The 21,539-nt window shown below is 43.0% G+C and overlaps 1 protein-coding gene and 1 long non-coding RNA gene across 14 annotated transcripts in view; both read left to right on the forward strand.

Annotated features, from left to right (window-relative positions):
• The window catches only part of LOC138763717 (3',5'-cyclic-AMP phosphodiesterase 4B-like), a 687,345-nt gene that overhangs the window by 175,388 nt on the left and 490,418 nt on the right, over positions 1 to 21,539 (forward strand). The window lies entirely within an intron of this gene.
• The window catches only part of LOC138763720 (uncharacterized), a 37,215-nt gene continuing 29,907 nt past the window's right edge, over positions 14,232 to 21,539 (forward strand). Inside the window, exons 1-2 of the long non-coding RNA XR_011357745.1 lie at positions 14,232 to 14,785; positions 16,601 to 16,669. This is a non-coding gene — a long non-coding RNA (uncharacterized lncRNA). The remainder of the gene's footprint in view (positions 14,786 to 16,600; positions 16,670 to 21,539) is intronic.

Below are 21,539 nucleotides of genomic sequence, written 5' to 3' on the forward strand. Positions count from 1 at the left end.
ATAGACCTATTTTTGTTATCAGCTAGTATGCAGGATAGAGTAAGAAAAACAGAATATAAAGCGAGAATGCTATCGGACCATTCACCCTTAATACTGACAGTAAAGCTAGAGGACATCCCTCCAAGAATGTATAGATGGAGATTAAACCCCATGCTACTTAAAAGACAGGATTTTAGAGAATTTATTGAAAAACAATTAAAAATGTATTTTGAAGTAAATACGGAATCAGTGGAAGATAAGTTTATACTATGGGACGCAATGAAAGCATTCATTAGAGGGCAAATAATAAGTTATGTAACCAAGATGAAGAAGGACTATAATCAGGAAACAGAGCACTTGGAAAGGGAAATAGTAAACATAGAAAAAAAATTAGCAATGAAGGAAGATACAACCAAAAGAAGAGAATTGGCGGATAAAAAAATAAAATATGAAACATTACAAACATATAAGGTGGAGAAGAATATAATGAAGACAAAACAGAAATATTATGAACAAGGTGAAAAAACACACAAAATCTTAGCATGGCAGCTTAAGACAGAGCAAACTAAGAAAATGGTATTGGCAACAAGGAAAAAAGACAAAACAAATTACATATAATCCAAAAGAAATTAAGGAAAACTTCAGAGAATTCTATGAACAATTATACCGAACTGAAAACGAAGGGAAAGAAGGGAAAATAGATGAATTTTTGACTAAAATTGAACGACCAAAACTACAAATAGAGGAACAAAATAAATTAACAGAACCATTTGGAACAGTAGAAATACAAGAGATAATAAAAAAATTACCAAATAATAAGACACCAGGAGAGGATGGACTCCCAATAGAATTCTACAAAACATTTTTTTTTTTTTTTCTTTGGCTTGGCTTCGCGGACGAAGATTTATGGAGGGGGTAAAAAGTCCACGTCAGCTGCAGGCTCGTTTGTGGCTGACCAGTCCGATGCGGGACAGGCAGACACGATTGCAGCGGTTGCAAGGGAAAATTGGTTGGTTGGGGTTGGGTGTTGGGTTTTTCCTCCTTTGCCTTTTGTCAGTGAGGTGGGCTCTGCGGTCTTCTTCAAAGGAGGCTGCTGCCCGCCAAACTGTGAGGCGCCAAGATGCACGGTTTGAGGCGTTATCAGCCCACTGGCGGTGGTCAATGTGGCAGGCACCAAGAGATTTCTTTAGGCAGTCCTTGTACCTTTTCTTTGGTGCACCTCTGTCACGGTGGCCAGTGGAGAGCTCGCCATATAATACGATCTTGGGAAGGCGATGGTCCTCCATTCTGGAGACGTGACCCATCCAGCGCAGCTGGATCTTCAGCAGCGTGGACTCGATGCTGTCGACCTCTGCCATCTCGAGTACCTCGACGTTAGGGGTGTGAGCGCTCCAATGGATGTTGAGGATGGAGCGGAGACAACGCTGGTGGAAGCGTTCTGGGAGCCGTAGGTGGTGCCGGTAGAGGACCCATGATTCGGAGCCGAACAGGAGTGTGGGTATGACAACGGCTCTGTATACGCTTATCTTTGTGAGGTTTTTCAGTTGGTTGTTTTTCCTAGTGTCGCTGAGAATATTCTCCCAGAATCACAGTGCGGCTTTCGCGCTAACAGAGGAACCACTGACATGGTCTTTGCCCTCAGACAGCTCCAAGAAAAGTGTAGAGAACAAAACAAAGGACTCTACATCACCTTTGTTGACCTCACCAAAGCCTTCGACACCGTGAGCAGGAAAGGGCTTTGGCAAATACTAGAGTGCATCGGATGTCCCCCAAAGTTCCTCAACATGATTATCCAACTGCACGAAAACCAACAAGGTCGGGTCAGATACAGCAATGAGCTCTCTGAACCCTTCTCCATTAACAATGGCGTGAAGCAAGGCTGTGTTCTCGCACCAACCCTCTTTTCAATCTTCTTCAGCATGATGCTGAACCAAGCCATGAAAGACCCCAACAATGAAGACGCTGTTTACATCCGGTACCGCACAAAACATTTAAAGACCTATTAATACCGCCCCTCCTGGATGTAATCAACCAGATTGATGAGACACAAAACTTACCAGATTCATGTAAAACAGCAATAATTACAGTGATACTAAAACAAGGGAAAGATCCACTCTCACCAGCGTCATATAGACCAATATCTTTGCTAAACACAGATTATAAGATAATAGCTAAACAATTAGCAAACAGATTAGCAGAACAGGTACCGAAAATGGTAAATTTAGACCAAACTGGATTTATCAAAAAAAGACGCACAACAGACAATATTTGTAAATTTATTAACTTAATTCATGCAGTAGAAGGAAATAAAGCACCTGCAGTAGCAGGTGCTTTAGACGCAGAGAAGGCCTTCAACAGAGTAGAATGGAATTATTTGTTCAAAGTATTGCAAAAATTCAGTTTACCGGAGAAGTATATTAATTGGATTAAAGCATTATATAAGGGACCATAGGCGAAAGTGACAGTAAATGGACATGTATCAAAGCAATTTAACTTAAGCAGGTCAACGCAGCAGGGATGCCCACTATCACCATTATTGTTTGCGCTAGCTATAGAACCACTAGCAGAATTGATAAGAATAGATAATAATATAAAAGGAATAAAAATAAAAGACAGGGAATATAAAATCAGTCTATTTGCGGATGATGTGATAGTGTACTTAACAGAACCAGAACTATCAATAAAAGAATTATATAAGAAATTGAAGGAATATGGAGAAGTGTCGGGATACAAGATAAACGTAAATAAAAGTGAAGCAATGCCTATGAATAACGCGGATTTCTCAAAATTTAAGAAGGAATCCCCATTCAAATGGCAAATGCAGGCAATAAGATACCTAGGTGTACAAATAAACAAAAATCTAGGCCAATTATATAAACTCAATTACAATCCACTAATGAAAAAATTACAGGACGATTTAGAGCATTGGAAAGAGCTACCACTGATAGGAAGGATAAACTGTATTAAAATGAACATTTTTCCAAGGATACTATACTTATTTCAGGCATTGCCAATACAACTGTCAGAAAAATTCTTCAAAGAGTTAAAGAAAATAATAAGGAAATTTTTATGGAGAGGGGGGAAACCGAGGATAGCACTAGATAAATTAACAGAATGGTATAAACAAGGAGGCTTACAATTGCCAAACTTCAAAAATTATTATAGAGCCGCACAATTAAGATACCTATCAGATTTTTATCAAACAAGGGAAAAACCAGACTGGACGAGATTAGAATTAGATAAAATAGGGGAAAAGATACCTGAGCACATATTATATAAATGGGATGAAAAATTGGTACAACATAGAACTTCTCCAGTATTACACTATCTCCTCAATATATGGAAGAAGATTCATGTAGAAAGAAATAAAACAAATTATCAATTACCAAAACTAATATTGACGCAAAATAAGTTACTCCCTTTTACAATAGACAACCTTTCCTTTAGAAAATGGGAAAAAAAAGGGATTAAAAGAATAGAAAATTGTTTTTCAGGAAGTAGATTCTTATGCCGCTTTAGTTGCCCATTCAGAGCCAGCTCTTCAGCGCTTGACGTCCTGCTTTGCGGAAACTGCCAAAATGTTTGGCCTGGAAGTCAGCCTGAAGAAAACTGAGGTCCTCCATCAGCCAGCTCCCCACCATGACTACCAGCCCCCCCACATCTCCATCGGGCACACAAAACTCAAAACGGTCAACCAGTTTACCTATCTCGGCTGCACCATTTCATCAGATGCAAGGATCGACAATGAGATAGACAACAGACTCGCCAAGGCAAATAGCGCCTTTGGAAGACTACACAAAAGAGTCTGGAAAAACAACCAACTGAAAAACCTCACAAAGATAAGCGTATACAGAGCCGTTGTCATACCCACACTCCTGTTCGGCTCCGAATCATGGGTCCTCTACCGGCACCACCTACGGCTCCTAGAACGCTTCCACCAGCGTTGTCTCCGCTCCATCCTCAACATCCATTGGAGCGCTCACACCCCTAACGTCGAGGTACTCGAGATGGCAGAGGTCGACAGCATCGAGTCCACGCTGCTGAAGATCCAGCTGCGCTGGATGGGTCACGTCTCCAGAATGGAGGACCATCGCCTTCCCAAGATCGTATTATATGGCGAGCTCTCCACTGGCCACCGTGACAGAGGTGCACCAAAGAAAAGGTACAAGGACTGCCTAAAGAAATCTCTTGGTGCCTGCCACATTGACCACCGCCAGTGGGCTGATAACGCCTCAAACCGTGCATCTTGGCGCCTCACAGTTTGGCGGGCAGCAGCCTCCTTTGAAGAAGACCGCAGAGCCCACCTCACTGACAAAAGGCAAAGGAGGAAAAACCCAACACCCAACCCCAACCAACCAATTTTCCCTTGCAACCGCTGCAATCGTGTCTGCCTGTCCCGCATCGGACTGGTCAGCCACAAACGAGCCTGCAGCTGACGTGGACTTTTTTACCCCCTCCATAAATCTTCGTCCGCGAAGCCAAGCCAAAGAAGAAAGAGATTCTTATCCTTTGAACAAATGAGAGATAAGTACAATATAACTGGAGAAACAGCGCTGGCATATTACCAACTGAGATCCTACTTGAAAGATAAATTAGGAAGCAATTTGAGTTTACCAGAGGGAAGTAACCTTGAATATGTGATTACAGATACAATGTTAATCAAAAGATTTATAACAAATATGTATATTAAACTGCAAGAAAAGGAGAATGAGGAAACAAATGGTAAAACTAAACAAAAATGGGAACAAGATTTAAATATAAAGATAAAAAAGGAAACATGGGAGAAATTATGTTCTGGAACGATGAGAAATACAATAAATACGAGGCTGCGTATGATACAATATAATTGGTTACACAGACTATACATTACACCGCAAAAGTTAAATAAATGGGACCCAACAGTATCTGATAGATGTTTTCGATGTAAAGAAAGGGGAACAACAATTCACGCAATCTGGACATGTGAGAGAGTAGAAAAATTTTGGGATGATCTCAATCAGATATTAAATAAAATTACAGAAAACAATATACCAAAGAATCCAGAGATCTTTCTCCTAAGTAACATAAAAAATAAAGAATTTTGAATTGACTTGGAGGATGCACAAAAAAGATTTGTTAAGATAGCCCTAGCCGTAGCAAAAAAATGTATTATGTCAACCTGGAAATTGGAAGATAATTTGAAAATACAACAATGGTATATAGAAATGAATAAATGTATCCCATTAGAAAAAATAACATATAGTTTAAGAAATAATATTGAAATATTCGAACAAGTATGGGAGCCTTACATTAAATACAATAGTGAAAACCTACCGGGAACAAACATTACCTAAGTTGATGGAAGGAGAAGAAAAGAAAAGAATGGACTCAGTAGAATTATGAAAAGGAAAGGATCTGCTGAAGGAAATATATGCTCTCAGAGATGAGACTGGCAAATTAATGATGGTGATTCAAGGAAGAGACTTTGACATACATTTGGTCTCTCTTGATGATAGAAACCTGAATAGCAGAAGCAAATCAAATAGATTGAAGGGAAGGACAAGCTTAAAACAATCATTATCATGACAGGAAACATCAGTAAAATAATGGCCCTGAAAATTGACAAGTTCCCTGGACTGATGGGTTGCATCCAATGTTGTCAAACATTGTGGGTGGAGAGAACATGGACACTGATTGCTGCCAACCTTTGGAAAAATACAAATGTAATGCTTCTCTTCATGAAAGGAGGGGAAAGAACAGAGGAAACCTACAAGCCAAATTCTTGTTAAATATTTACTAATCATATAAACACAATTTGAGCTGATCAAGTGTTTTCTTAAATATACCAGTCATCAAATGTCTCCAGCTCAAAATAAGATTTAGAGAATGAAACGAATGCCTCTTTTTCAATGGATGATATCCATTGAAACATAAAGATTCATAGCTCACAATGTGATAAGTTCATCAACATTTCTTGGACTGGGTCCCAACTGCAACAATCTCACACTAATACTGCTCCATTGCCATAGGCGTCATTATTTTTGTTTAAAATATTGATCCTTGAATTAAGAACCTGCCTTTTTATCAAGTACAAGCAGTTTTCCAAAAATCTTTAATTTGATTTCTCCTAATTCTGGTGATAATTTTCATTTGACATTTATCATTGATTCACCAGCTTCGACAAATAGTTTTTTTCCAGGTTCAATCTAAAAATATATTATAATTTAGAAAAAAATTTTATCAAATCCAATCTTCTGTACTTTATTGAAAATAGCTCTATTGTTAGAAAGTAGTACAGATATACTCCGCTTTACGAATACTAGCTTTATGCAAATTTGCTTTTACGATGAAAACTGTGTTAGCTTTTGCGAAAGGATTTTTGCTTTTACAAAAAAATGTGGTGAAAGCAGCAAGCTGTTATCAAGACTGTGTGCACTCCCCATGCAGCTCCTTCCCCTGGGACTATGATGAGATATTAAAAGATGACCCTCTTCCTCTCTCTCCGACATCCCAGTCTCCTGTACCTCTCACCACCCCAACCTCCAAAGACTCAGCCTAACTACACTGTACATATATTATTTCTATATTATAGACTGTGAAAGTTTCTGCTTTTAATAAATTTTAGTGTTATTTTAGGTTTTATGTGCTATTTGGTATGATTTGGTGGGATATTTTTTGGGTCTGGAAATGATGAAAATGTTTTTGCATAGAAATCAATGGTATTTACTCTTTCGCTTTACACCATTTCAGCTTACAAAATGTTCCATAGGAACACTCCAGTTTTGTAAAGCAGGATGTACCTGTATTTGATAAATTGATTTTTGGTTGCAGTTCTAATACAAATAATTTCCAAGAAAATTTGAACCTCTTGTGGAATTCAAAAGGCATTAAGAGCAATCCATGGGAGTCCACCTGGCATTGTAGGGGATTTTAATTTTCCCCATATTGGCATTTTCCTGCTGTCAAGCATACACTGAATGACATTAGAGCTGAATGCTTCTTACTTCAAGCTTCATTGAACATTTTCACTGAAACTATCATAGACTTTGGTAAACTTGATCGGCATTTTCAAAACTCAGCACATGATATTTGGCCATCTTCCAAAATCAACAGGCCAGCTTAAACTGAGGGAACTTTTCTTTGTTGAGCATTTAGCTGCTGATTTGATGAAGCCATTTGGAGTAGGTTAAACACATTGCAGAAGGAGATCCATAAGCAAAATACACATTTCCAAAGCATCTCCTAAGCACCAAGTTGTCATCTAAGTCTATTGTCATCCAAGTCATTAATAATGATTAGCGCAGCACTGATCTGTATGGCAAACTACTGGTCACAGGACTAATCTGAGAAATGGCCCTCTGTTACCATTCTCCATCTCCTACCATCAACCTAATTCTGCATCCAATTGTCTAGCTCAGTGGTTCTCAACCTTTTTCTTTCCACTCACATACCAGTTCAAGTAATCCCTATGCCATAAGTGCTCTAAGGGATTACTTAAAGTGGTGTGTAAATAGGAAGGGAAGGTTGAGAATCATTGCTCTCGATCCAATTGTTAATAAAATATTTTGCTTGAAAAAAATTGTCATTGGCCCATTTCCTTTGGAGTAATGAAACCGTGCACATAACAAGTCAATTATGTATGATTAAAACAGTGGTTTTCAAACTTTTTCTTTCCACCCACATACCACCTTAATCAATTCCTTACTAATCACAGAGAACCTATGGCATAGGGAATTCTTAAAGAGGTATGTGAGTGGAAAGAAAAAGGTTGAGAACTATTGGTCTAGCTCATCTGGAATCCTATGTGATCTGACCTGCTGCTTCGGCAGGAACAGCTAAGAGGTGAGGAATAGTTAGAAGTCAGAAAGGGCCACCTTTCAAGGAACAAAAAAGATTCAGCAGGTAGGCACAGGTAAGGGCAGGTTTTTAGATATCATTCATATAGTCATAGACAGTAGGAATGGCAGCCAAGGCATGAGAATGCTCCTCTTGCAGAATGTGGATTGTTAGGAATCGAGCAGTATCCCTTTGTAACACTATCGATCAACCACATTAGACTGAGGGTTGTGATTAATAGGCTTGAATCACCTTAAGACATCAACACATCTCACATATTGTTGGCCTGGTACCAAGGCAGGGACTGAGAGAGGAGTTTGGGCATAACAGCCCTTATTGGGATTTTTGGGAGAGTGGAGTCACAGGTCCAAGGGTCGGGCCAGCTCATACAACACACATGTGCGCACATGCATATGCACACACACAGTGCATCACACCATGACAACTTCATCAGCGAGATGTGGATCCAGCTACAGCTGCTGACAGGCTGAGTTGGATGAACTCCAGATCATTTGGAAGACAGAAGGGGTGATAGACAGGAGTTACAGGGACACTACCATACAAGGAGGCAGGAGGAAGGTAGATGAGTAACAGTCAAGAGAGGGAAAGGGAAGAGGCAGGCAATGCAGGGCACCCCATATGCCAGTCACCATCAATAAAGTGTATACCATTTTGGATGTTGTTGCCAGGGGTGGGGGAGGGGGTGAGGAAATGACCTATCCAGGACAAGCTGCAGAAATCAGGTCTCTGGCATGGAGTCTGGTCCTGTGGCTAAGAAGGGAAAGGAGGAGGAGGTGAGCTGTAATGATAGGACATTCCATAGTTAGAGGGACAGATAAGTGGTTCTGTGGAAGAGATCGAGTATCCCAGATGGTACGTTGCCTCCCTGATGCCAGGGTCCAAGATATCTCAAATCGAGTTCACAGCATTCTCAAGAGGGAAGCTGAGCAACCAGATGTGGTGGCCCATGTAGGGACCAATGATGTGGGTAGGAAGGGTGAGGAGGTACTGCAAGGAGAGTTCAGGGAGTTAGGTGCTAGCCTGAAGGACAGGACCCTCAGGGTAGTGATTGCTTCCCATGCCATGTGCTCGTGAGGTTAAAAAAAAGGAGGATAATGCAGCTTAATATGTGGCTAAAGACATAGTGGAGGAGAGAGGGCTTCACGTTTGTGGATCTTTGGGCTCTCTTCTGGGGCAGGTAGGATCTGTTCCTATGGGATCTGAACTGGAAGGTGATAATATCCTTGTGGGAAGGTTTGCTACTGCTGCTTCAATATGTTTAAACTAGATTTGCAGGGGGAGGGGAAGCACAGTGCCAGAACAGGTGGAGGAGGGAAAAGATGATGTTAAAATTGCAGGCACCATTGGAAGTCAATGGGTTGAATGTGGTGGAAATGTTCTCAGGTGCATCTATTTCAATGCAAGGAAAGGCAGGTAAGCTTAGAGTGTGGATTGGAACATGGAATTAAGACATGGTAGCCATCAGTGAAACTAGGTTGCAGGAGGGGCAGGACTGGCAGCTCTATGTTCCGTGTTTCCATTGCTTTTGATGTGATAGAATGGGAGGATGAAAGGGGGAGGAGTGACATTGCTTGTCAGGGAAAATATCACAGCTGTGCTCAGGCAGGACAGATCAGAGGGGGCATCTACCTAGGCTATATGAGTGGAGCTGAGGAACGGGAAAAGTATGACCACATTCATGGGATTGTATTACAGTCTGCTCTATCATCAACGAGAATTGGAGGAGCAAATCTGTAGAGAGATAGCAGGCAGCTGCAGGAAACAAGGTTGTGGTAGTAGGGGATTTTAATTTTCCCCATATTGACTGGGACTCCCATATAGTGTTGGAATCTAGGGGTTAAAACAGTATGAAATAAATGATTAATTAATAAGTGTATATTTACTGCATGGTTCAGGGAAAAAGGAATGTGATTAAGTGGCAATCACAGCATGGAGCAAAGTTGGCTGAGCAAAATTGTCTCTCCAAAATACAGGGAGAGGAAATGCATAAAACGATTTAGGAGGAATGCTCAAACTGAAGGAGGTGGTGAGTAGCACAGGAGACACAGGCCAGACCAGAACAAAGAATGGCCTGCAAGAAACAAAGGGAATGGAAAACCAGTCTAGGAGGAAGATTAAGGCAGGAGGAGGTGTTAAAGAGAACAGCAGAAATTGGCCAGACAAGAACAGAATGGTGATTAGAAATATCTGGGGATGAATTAATTTCTGATCAACACAACAGGATAGTCTGGCCTGGAGGATTAAGATGGGAGTGCTACACCCCAGATATCTGCAAAACAGGAGATGACTTGTGATAACCCTTATGCAAAAAGATCTAGCAAAGGAAGACAACTTTTGTTCTGTATGATAATGAAATCTAGCAAAGGAAGCCAACTTTTGTTCTGTATGATAAGGTTGACCTATATAAACTGAACCAACTGGACAATAGGGGTCAGTCTTGGGGAGTAGCTTACTGTGCAGGTGACCTATGAACTAATGAGTGACCCAGAGCTCTGTTAAGTTTTATTCTTGTGCTGTGTAATAAATTGACTGTTGAACCGAATACCTTCTCCTATCACTTCATTCAAAGAACACGCTGGACTCAGACTACACATAGACTAAATTAAGAGTAAGGTAAAGCCAGAGTCCGACAATAGTAAAAAGACTGAATGGCTTGGAGTTTGCCAAATGTGTTCAGAAAAGTTTTCTAAATCAGTGTTTTGAGGTATAAACTAGAGAGAGTGCAATACTGGATCTCCTATTGGGGAACAAGACAGGACAAGACAGAAGTATGTGTAGAGGAACATTTTGGGTCCAGTGATCATAATGCCATTAGCTTCAAGTGAATTATGGAGAAGGATAGGTCCGGTCCTCAGGTTGAGATTGTAAATTGGAGAAAGGCCAATTTTGAGGAAATGAGAAAGGATCCAGAATGCATAGATTGGGATGTTGTTTTCAGGCAAGGATGTGCGAGGTAAGTGGAGAACCTTCAAAGGTGAAATTTTGAGTACAGAGTTTGTATATTCCTGTCAGGATGAAAGGCAAGGTTAGCAGGCATAGGGAACCTTGGTGTTTGAGGGATATTGGGGATCTGGTTCAGAAGAAGAGAGAGGTTTATAACAGGTATAGGCAACATGGAGTAAATGAGGTCAATAAGGAGTATAGAAAATGCAAGAAAAACCTCAAGAAAGAAATCAGGAGGCCAAAGGAAGGCGACTTTGCTTTGGCAGACAATGCAAAGGAAAATCCAAAGTATATTAAGATCAAAAGTATAGTAAAGGACACAATTGGACCCCTTGAGATCAGAGTAGTTGGCTATGTATGGATTCAAAAGAGATGAGACAGGTTTTAAATGGTTTTTTAAATCAGTATTCAATCAGAAAAAGGGCACAGTCGTGGGAAAGCAATCAGTGAGGTCATGGAACCTATACAGATTAAAGAGAAGGAAGTGTTTGCTGTCTTAAAGCAAACAAGGGTGGATAAATCCCCAGATATTCTCTTGGAACCTGAGGGAAGCTAATGTATAAATTGCAGAGGCTCTGGCAGAAATTTTAAAATGTCCTTAGCCACGGGCGTAATGCCAGAGGATTGGTGGGTGGCTCAAGTTGTTTTGTTGTTTAAAAAATGCTGCAAAAGTAACTCTGGAAATTATAGGCCAGTGAGCCTGACATCAAAATAGTAGGCAAGTTATTGGAAGGTGTTCCAAGAGATCAGATGTACAATTATTTGGATAGCTATGGACTGATTAGGGATGGTCAATATGACTTTGTGTGTAGTAGGTCATGTTGAACTAATCATATAGATTTTTTTGAAAAGGTTACCAGGAAAGTTGACAAAGAAAAGGCTGTAGATGTTGTCTTCATGGACTTTAGTAAGACCTTTGGCAAGGTCCTTCATGGGAGGTTAGTCAGGAAGGTTCAGATGCTATATGTATTCTTGGTGAAGTCGTGAACTGGATTTGACAATGGATGTACAGAAGAAGCCAGAGAGTAGTGGTGGATGATTGCTTCTCAGACAGGAGGCCTGTGATTAGTGGTGTGCCTCAGGGATCGATGCTGGGACCATTGTTGTTTGTTATCTATATTAATGATCTGGATGATAATGTGGTAAATTTGATCAGCAAGTTTGCAGATGACACTAAAATTGGGAGATGTTGCAGACAGCAAAGAAGGTTTTAAAACCTTGCAGAGGGATCTGGACCAGCTGGAAAGATGGCCTGAAAAATGGCAGATGGAATTTAATGCAGACAAGTGTGAGGTGTTGCATTTTGGAAGTAGAAACCAAGATAGGACATACATGATAAATGATAGAGCACGGAGGAGTATGATAGACCAAAGGGATCTGGGAATACAGATACATAATTCCCTGAAAGTGGTGTCACAGGTGGATAGGGTTATAAAGAGAGCTTTTGACATATTGGCCTTCATAAATCAAAGTATTGAGTACAGGAGTTGGGATAAGACATTGTTAAAGTTTTATAAGACATTGTTAAGGATACATTTGGAGTATTGTGTGCAGTTTTGGTCACCTAACTATAGGAAAGATGTCAATAATATAGAAAGAGGGCAGAGATGATTTAGAACCATAGAACAATTACAGGACCGAAACAGGCCACTTCAGCTCCTCTAGTCTGTGCTGAACAATTTTTTTTTGGTTGCCTAGTCCCACTGACCTGCATCCAGCCCATAACCCACAATACCTTTCCCATCCATGTACCTGTCCAAATTCTTCTTAAATGTTAAAATTAAGCCTGCTTTGTACCCAGTCCTTATCGAGGGCTCAAAAGTGGAGAAGGTCAAGAACCTCAAATTCTTGGGTGTCAATATCTCCGAGGGTCTGTCCTGGAGCCTGTTTGTTGCTGCAAGCATGAAGAAGGTTCACGAGCAGTTAGACTTTGTGAGGTGCTTGAGGAGATTTGGTATGTGATCGAAGACTCTTAAAAACTTTGACAGGTGGACCACGGAGAGCATACTGGCTGGTTGCATCATTGTCTGGTATGGAGATACCAAATCTCAGGACAAGGAAAAATTCCAGAGGGCTGTTAACTGGCCTGTGACACCACAGGCACCAGACACCACTCCTTTGAGGATCTCCATATGAGGTAATGTCTTAAAAAAGCAGCCTCTATCCTCTAAGAACCAAGACCGTGCCTTCCCTCTGCTACCATCGGGGAAAAGGTACAGGAGCCTAAAAACAAGAACTCAGCTGCATAAGGTCATCTTTGATGCACCATCAATCACTCGAAAGACTATTATAAAGAAACCAATAGGCTTTTGTTCACTTGAGAACTTAGCATATCCCTATTGTTCGGTTGACCTGCACTGAGTAATAGGGGGCTGTGGAACAGTCACCTTTATACAGGAGCCTGTGGGGAGGGGCCGCAGGTACAACCGGCCAATATGTGTGCTTGACCAGATAATTATATATTACAGTGGTTTACCACAAGCTTCTTCCCTGCTGCCATCAGAATCCTGAATAATCAATGAATAAAAGACTCTGCCTTACTTTTCATGCAATGCTATTTTAATTTTTTTATATTGTTGTAACATGGTTCATAAAATGAACATTTGCACTATGTTGCTGCCACCAAACACCAAATTTCGTGACTTGTTCGTGACAATAAATTTTAATTCTTCTAATCAATCTTATTAAAAACTTCACTAAAGACTATGTGGACAATATCTACTCTTCAACCTTCATGATGATACGTATCCATAATCAGTCCTTGCCTTTTCAAATGCATCTAGATCCTGTTTCTCAGAATCTTCTCCAAAAACTTACTCATGAATGATATTAAGTTCACCCACCTGTAATTCCCAGGTTCATTCTTGCAGCCATTTTTTAAATACAAGAACAAAATACCCACCCTCCAGTATTCTGGCACCTCACCAATCTGCATCTTCACACATAGTTGACTTGATTGATCTTTAAGGAGTCCTAATTTTTTTAAAATTTGCCTTTAATATTGTACTACCAATCAACCACAATCACACAGAGAATCATAATTAATAGGCTTTAATCACCTTAAAGTGTTGCTGGCCCGGTTCCAAGGCAGGCACTGAGGGAGGGGTTTGGGCAATACAGCCTTTATGGGGATATCTGGGAGAGAGGAGTCACAGGTTCAGGGTGTGGGCCACCACATACTGTGCACACATACATCTATACACATAGTGGTAGCACCATATTCACCCCTCCTTTTTAAACAAAGTCCGACAGGGTGGTGTGGTTTAGTGTTCGTTGTAGTTTTGCAATACTTCAAAGATTCAGTCTGTCTGGTGGTCTCGTCTGTTACTGCAACCGTTGTAGGCTCTGCTGTGACACAGCTGTTAGTTCTTGAGTAGTGTCTTGTGGAATAGGCGGTGCTTCCAGTGGCTGGGGGTGGAGTTGGTACCATGGGGCATGAATTGGGAACTGATAGTGGGGTCAGTTGGGGGTTACCAAGGGAGGGAATTGGCTGGTTGGTCGAGGGGTATTCTGCATGTGCCAGGTCCCGGATGGAGATGGCATCCTGATACTCCACGTAGATGAAATGGGGGTTGTTATGGTCATACAGAGAAGGGACCTAGTAGCATGGAGTGTGTCAGGGAGGGTGCCTTGCCACTGAGGTGGACAGGCCTTTTGATTTAAGGGCTAAGAGGACCGCCCTCCAAATGGTGGCATTTTTTCCTCTCTACTTGCCTGTTCCCTTGAGGGTTTTAGCCCGTGGTCCTGTTCATGCCTATGCCCTTGGCCAATAAGGACTGGCACAGCTCCTCGCTCATAAAGGAGGACCCCCGGTCGCTATGGATGTAGCAGGGGTGTCCAAACAGAGTGAAGATGCTGTGTAATGCCTTTATGATGGTGGCTGTGGTCATACCTGGGCAGGGGATGGAGAAGGGGAAGCGAGAGTATTCATCCACAATGTTAAGGAAGTATACATTTCTGTTGGTGAATAGGAGGGGTGTCTTAAATTCCATGCTCAGCTGCTCAAGGAGTGAGTGGCTTTGATAAGGTGGGTTTTGTATGGCCGGTAGAACCGGCATTTGCACTCAGCACAGCCCTTGCAGTTGTGTGTCAACTCCCTGAATTCTTCAAATAGAGGAGGTTGCAGGCTCTAACAAAGTAGTAAAACCTGGTTACTCCGGGTGGCAGAGGTTGTTGTCGAGGACTTGGAGATTATCCAGCTGCTCGTTGGCATATGTCCCCTGGGATAGGGCATCTGGAGGCTTGTTGAGCTTCCCGGACTGTTACAAGATCTCATAGTTGTAGGTGGACAGCTCAATTCTCTACCTCAGGATCTTGTGGTTCTTAATTTTTCCCTGCTGTTTGTAGTTGAACATAAAAGTGACTGCATATTTATCAGTCAGCGGGGTGAATGGTTTTCTGGCCAGGTAGTGTCTCCAATGGCGCACAGCTTCCACTATGGCTTGAGCCTCCTTCTCAATAGCTGAGTACCTGAGCTCAGGACCCTGGAGGATTCTGTAAAAAAAAATGCCACGGGCACTGCTCTCTTCATTGAGTATGGCAGCCCAGGTGAAGTTGGATGCATCACTCTCCACCTGGAAGGGGATGGATTCATCTACAGCATGCATTGCCACCTTGGCGATGTCACCCTTGATCTGTGTGAACGTTGTTTGGGCTTCTGCCGACAGGGAGAAAATGGCCAATTTCACCAGAGAGCGGGCTTTGTGTATTGGGGACCCACTGGGCATAATAGGAAAAGAAACCCAAGCACCTTTTCAGGGTCTTGAGTGTCTGGGGTAATGGGAGTTCCAACAGGGGGTGCATCTGGTCCAGGTCTGGCCCAATGACACCATTCTCCACCACGCAGCAGATGCGGATGCTCTGCAGCTGGCACCGGAAGTCCAGTCCTAGGGTGACTGGTGCACAGAGGTGCGGCAAGGTCAAGAGTTTAAAGTTCCTGTACTCCATGCCCCTCACAGTCACAGGCACTGATCTCGGCCGAATGGGATTTGGAGGACAAGGGGACCTTAAATGTGTTGGGGTTACAATGAGGGAGTATTGCTGGAAAGTACCTGGGTGGATGAAGCTCTCAGTGCTTCCTGTGCCAAATAAACAGTTTGTAGGGTGGCCATTTGTCTTGGCACTCATCAAGGCTTTGTCCAGTTGGTGCGAACTGTCTTGGTTGAGGACAATGGAGGCGAGTGTCTGGTTGCTGTCTGAGTCGCTACTGTTTTGGTTCAGGGGTGCTCACCAAGATGGCTGCTCCCACGTCGTTCATGTGGTGCTGTCCCTTGCTGCCAGAACTGGAGCTGCCCTGGCTTGTCATCCCCAGGTCCCCATCGATCTGTCCCCAGCTACCAGAAGTGACACTTGAGGTGAAGCTGGAACATGTGGCATTGCTGGGGGAAGGTTGGGTCCTACGCACTTACATATGCCCTTTCTTCCTGCATGTGGCACTTTGGGCTGGGCAGTTCTTCCAGGGGTGCTTTCTTTGCCTGCAGAAGTAGCATTTCTGGCACTCGATAGCGGCAGCAGTGATGTGGGACCCTGCGTCCCAAGATGGCTGCGCCTGTGTCCCCCATGCCGTGGCTGCATTACCTGAGGAGAATGCTTCGGTGCTTCACTGCACAGTCTCTAGCGATTTAGTCAGGTCTACTACTTCCTGCAGGCTCTGATTGCCCTTTTCCAGGAGCCACTGACTGATGTAGCCAGAGTTGTACCTGGCCACACATGCGTTCTATATTAGACCTTTGATGTGGGTAGCCGCAGAGACTTCTCGGCAGTCGCAGGCTCTCCCTAGCTACCACATTGCCCACATATACTCATCAACTGACCTACCTGGTGCTTGTTTTCGGTTGCCCAGGAGGAATCGTGCGTATATGAAGTTCTTTGGGGCCTGATACTGCTTCTGCAGGAACTCCATCACTTCAGAGTAAGTAGCAAAGTATTTTATCACTTGGAAAACCCAGTGGCCAACTTGAGCAAAGAGCATTTCCCTCTTGTCTTCTTCGCTCCACGTGTCATTGCGCCTCATGAATGTGTTGAGGCAGTGCACCCACTGGTCGAATTTAGTCAAGGCCTTCATATCCTTCGGGTCGGTGTCTAATTTATCTGCCCATATAACCTTGTTCATGGTCTAAAATTAGGGTTATTAAATTGTACTACAAATCAACCACAATCAGACAGAGAATCATGATTAATAGGCTTGCTCGTTGCTGGCCCGGTTCCAAGGCAGGTACTGAGGGAAGGGTTTGGGTGTAACAGCCTTTATGGGGAAATCTGAGGGATGAATCACAGGTTCAGAGGGAGGGCTAACCCATATAGTACATACATACATCTATACATGTGGCATAGATAAAAGTTCACACTCGACTGGAGGGAGAACTAACACTTTTATTAGCTTACAACACAGGCTTCAGAGGGGTTGTTAGGTCTGCTTTGTTCAAGAATGAGTGAGTCAGACACCAGACTGAGTCAAAATCAAGGTTCTTTATTACCGGATTGTAACACTTACAACTAACAGTGTTAGTTGGAGAAGGCTCATTCTAACGATATCAGCAAGTGGTGTTTTTTTATACCCCAGGACACGCACTTAGTAAATTATCATACCATTACATTGTCCAATGAATAAGCTGTTGCTACCATTCACTGTTAGTCTGCTGCTCATCAGCTTGTTAGTGCCAAACTTATCTTGAGCGTACAAGGTCACACCATCCTGTTACTCCTTAGTTCTGGGTGACTCCTTCTCCAGTCCCATCTCATGATGTTTTTACCTTACAATCCCTCCTTTGTCCTCTTTAGAGGACAATCTTGCCCTGACTATGCTACCACCGCGTTACATTAGTTCGCCTATTATTGCCAAGCTCTATACGGGTTCTGTTCACGGGGTTTTTCGGCTGGTGGGCGAGGGCTCCCCCCAACCTTCTTTAGCGTATACCCCCCATCCGTTTCCCTGATCCCATCGCCCGTTTACAAGTTTCCTCCCCATTTACCCCCAAGCAAATAACTAGCTATCCCTTCTAAGCATTAGTAATTAGTTAAGATAAAAGTTAACATTTGTGCTACAATCTATTTTATAATATTTGTTCTACAATCTATTTTATAATCCCTCCTCCCCGTCACATTCTCCATCAAACTCCGGATCGATCTCAGCAATTTATGACGCCTCCTGTGACGTGAGATAGTCCCACTCCGTAGCTTGTAGAGCTTGATATTTTGGAGGCAGCTCATCGCGGTTGGCAAAGGCTCTCTCAATGGTCCTCGTGACCAACGTTCGAATGCATGGAATACAACAACAGCCACAAGTGATAAAAATGGATACAGAAATGAACAATCCTAGGAAAAGTTATCCCAACATTGTGCCCCATTTCCCAAACACTCCATGTAACCAGGACAAAACAGGGTTAGAGACTCCAGATTGGGCTTTTAATTCCTTCACCAATGCCTTAAGTTTTGTCAGCCCCTTAGTGAGTGACCCATCTGGCCTTGCGTTATTAGAGATAGAAGTGCAGCATAGATCGAACTGGAAGGTGCTATCCTTGTCTTTATCTATCTTCAGAATAACTTTGGCCCCGCATGGATCCGAACTACTCTGTTGGCTTGTTTGGCAACCCATCAGCAGGAATGCCCATAGGGCCCTCGGGATTGTCCACATGAGTCTCATCATATTTTCCAATACTCGCTACTTGTTGTTTTGCCTTGGAGCAAAAGGCAAAATGATGCCAATTATTATCCCCTGGTTTGTCAATTCTTACCGACCTATCTGTCACGGCGGCAACAGTGTATGGTCCAGTCCATCTAATTTCAGTCCAATGTACCTTCCCTGGTTTACGGATATACACCAGTTCTCCCTCCTTCACTGGAACTCCTTCAGTGTCCGGGTTCTCCTTATTTGCATTCGCCACCTGTTGTGAAACTAAAGCAACCATATTACCCAGCATCTGCATATAATGGTCCAGTTCCACTTCCCTTTCTTCCCAATTCTTTACCCAGGCTGGATCAGTCTTTGGACCGGGCATGGGTCGACCCGTTAGAATCTCGTGTGGTGACAGGAAGGTATCTTTGGCCTTCTCTTGTCGCATAGACATCAGTACTAATGGCAATGCCTCGACCCAATTCAACCTGGTCCCACCCAAAACCTTTCCTAATTTGGATTTTTATCGTCCTGTTTGCCCTTACTACTAGCCCCTGGCTCTCAGGCCTATAGACACTACAGAAACGGTGTTTAATCCCTAAGTATTCTTCAACCTGTCGGATCAGCTCATTCTTAAAGTGGGACCCATTATCAGAGCATATTCTGCTGGGGACCCCGTAGCGGGGTATCAACTGTCGCGTCAGCCAGCCTATTACACTATCCGCATAATATAGAACGCATGTGTAGGCTTCATTGGGACAGCCTCCAACCACCGTGAGAACCTATCTACCGCCACTAAGAGATATCGGTATCCTTCCTTTGTCCTAAGGTCAGTACCCATATCTGTATAGTCAATATAGATCTCTTTCCATGGGGCTGTCGGTACTGGAAATCGTAAAAGTGGGTGGGGTAAGGTGATCCTTTGGTTATGCCCATTGCAGATAGTACATTCAGCTCTAAAGTTGTCAATGTGCTCGCGTAAGTGGGGATTCCACCAATGTTGTTTAAGCGTATTATAAGTTTTGGTGGCGCTAATGTGAGTCGGCCCATGTGCTTCTTCAAATAATAGCGGAAGTAATTGGCGGGGGGCAACTATCGTACCTATTGGGGAGCGCCAGACATGTACTGTCCGATTGTCATAGATGATCTCCTGTCGAGTAGCACCGCGTTTCATCCATTCCTCTTTCTCACTTGGGCTAGCTTTTTCCTGTATTTCTATCAGGTGTTCAATATTTGGTGGGGGTCCCTATCCCTCCTTCTCCTTTTGGTCACTCAACTTACTACTATTTTCTCTTCTCTCTAATTCCTCTTTTTTTGCCATGGGACCTCAGAATCATCCCCTGTATAGGTTCTTGATATCCAGTAACCTGTTTGGCTGCTCTGTCAGCCGCCGTGTTTCCTTTCCCTTCCTTTGTGTTTTGTAGGGAATGGCCTGCCACCTTAATTAGGCTTAGAGCCCGGGGAAGCATGACTGCCCTGACAAGTCTCCATAAAACCAGATCATGTCAGAGAGATTTATTGTCAGAGTACATACATGACATCACATACATCCAGAGACTGTGAGAGAGAGAGAGAGAGAGAGATAGAGAGAGAGAGAGAGAGCATAGCGAGAGAAAGAGATAGAGAGGCAGATACACAGAGCATGAGAGATAGAGAGAGAAAATGCCTTGCACTGGCCCCACTGGGAGAAAAGTCTTCAGATTAACACTTCCGTTTCATGGTTACACCTTTAAAAGGTTCTCATCTTGTGTGATCACTGGTCTGGATCCGATTGGGTCTCCCACCACTGGGAACCACCACTCCTTCCTTCCCTCCCACCTCGAGTGAGCAATACGTCAGCCCACAACGTCTGCCCTGATCCCACAATGGTGGGGGTGTGGGAAAGAGGGAGGGAGAGAGGATAAAACAGGATCCCATTTGATGCGGAGCTGGAATTGTGGGCACAAAATTAAAACCAAATTGTATTTCTCTGCCCTGCCCCACCTGGGGATTTCAGGGCAGCACCGCCACGGATTGGGAGAGGGAGTGGGTGAGAGAGAAGGGGGGGGAGAAGAGAGAGAGGGGGAGAGAAGAGAGAGGGGGGGAGGGGGAAAGGAGGGAGGGAGAGAGCAAACCCGGACACTTCGTGGCTGGAAACTGGAAACAGGCACTTTTCCTTTCCCTTCTGTGTTTTGTTTCTTCCAGCTTATCTAAGTCCCTACACTTTAAAATTTTGTTTCCCTCACCTGTCAGGAACATCTCAGCGCTCCCGGGTAACCACCCCATCTTCCTCCAGCGATCTACACATTTTCGGAGAATTCTTTGATTCTCCAATGCCTCTTTACTGGTATTTCGCTTCTCTAATTCCTGATTAATTTCCCTAATAACTTGGCCAAAGGTCTTAGCAGGCAACTGTGCAGCCATTGCTGCGGGATCGCTTCCTAATGCTTCTCTTAATTTAGGTTCCTGTACATTTAGAGGATCTATGTTAACAAAAATCGCCTTTAAAAATGTCTCCTTGCAGGCCGGATGACAAAAGTTTTTCAGTGAAACAGTCTCCAAGTCTGGTCCTCCGGTGGACCTCAGACTGTCCTGTATACTCTGATTGCTCCTCTTCCACTCTCTGTTTTCCCAAAGAGGTCTGAAAGTTAGGTTACAACTAGGAAACCAAGTTTTTGGGCTATATTTTTGCCCAGTTTCCCTGTACCAATCTATGAATTTACGTAACTTTATCTCCTTGGTGATGCTGGGAATACCTTCATTTAACTTGTCAAAAATATTTCAAATAAACCATGTGTCTCTTAAGATTCTGTCAACTTTTTCATTGATATCTCCTACCTGATCCGGACACAGCTTTTGCAGTCTTTGGTTGTCGCCCTTGTTCACCAGGCAGGCATCTCTGAGTACTCTTTTTGTCGTCTCAAGGTCTCTAATGTCTGCTGTGGTATTCCACCACGGCGAATTTGGGAAATAAATTCTTAAGTTTTCAAGTGTACAGACATTATCATACCTACCGGACATTTATAAGCGAGTCTTATACAATTGAGACCAATAAGCCTGAACTTTCGTTTTCTTTCAAAGCCCAACCTTCACGTGGGAGATTTCTCCTCTTAATAACCGGTTTAGGGCAGAAAACTCAGGTCCCCAATTGTTCTTAGACCACCTTCTCACTCTATTTGACTTTGCAACG

Source organism: Narcine bancroftii, chromosome 5, assembly GCF_036971445.1.
Source record: "Narcine bancroftii isolate sNarBan1 chromosome 5, sNarBan1.hap1, whole genome shotgun sequence".
Taxonomy (NCBI): Eukaryota; Metazoa; Chordata; class Chondrichthyes; order Torpediniformes; family Narcinidae; genus Narcine; species Narcine bancroftii.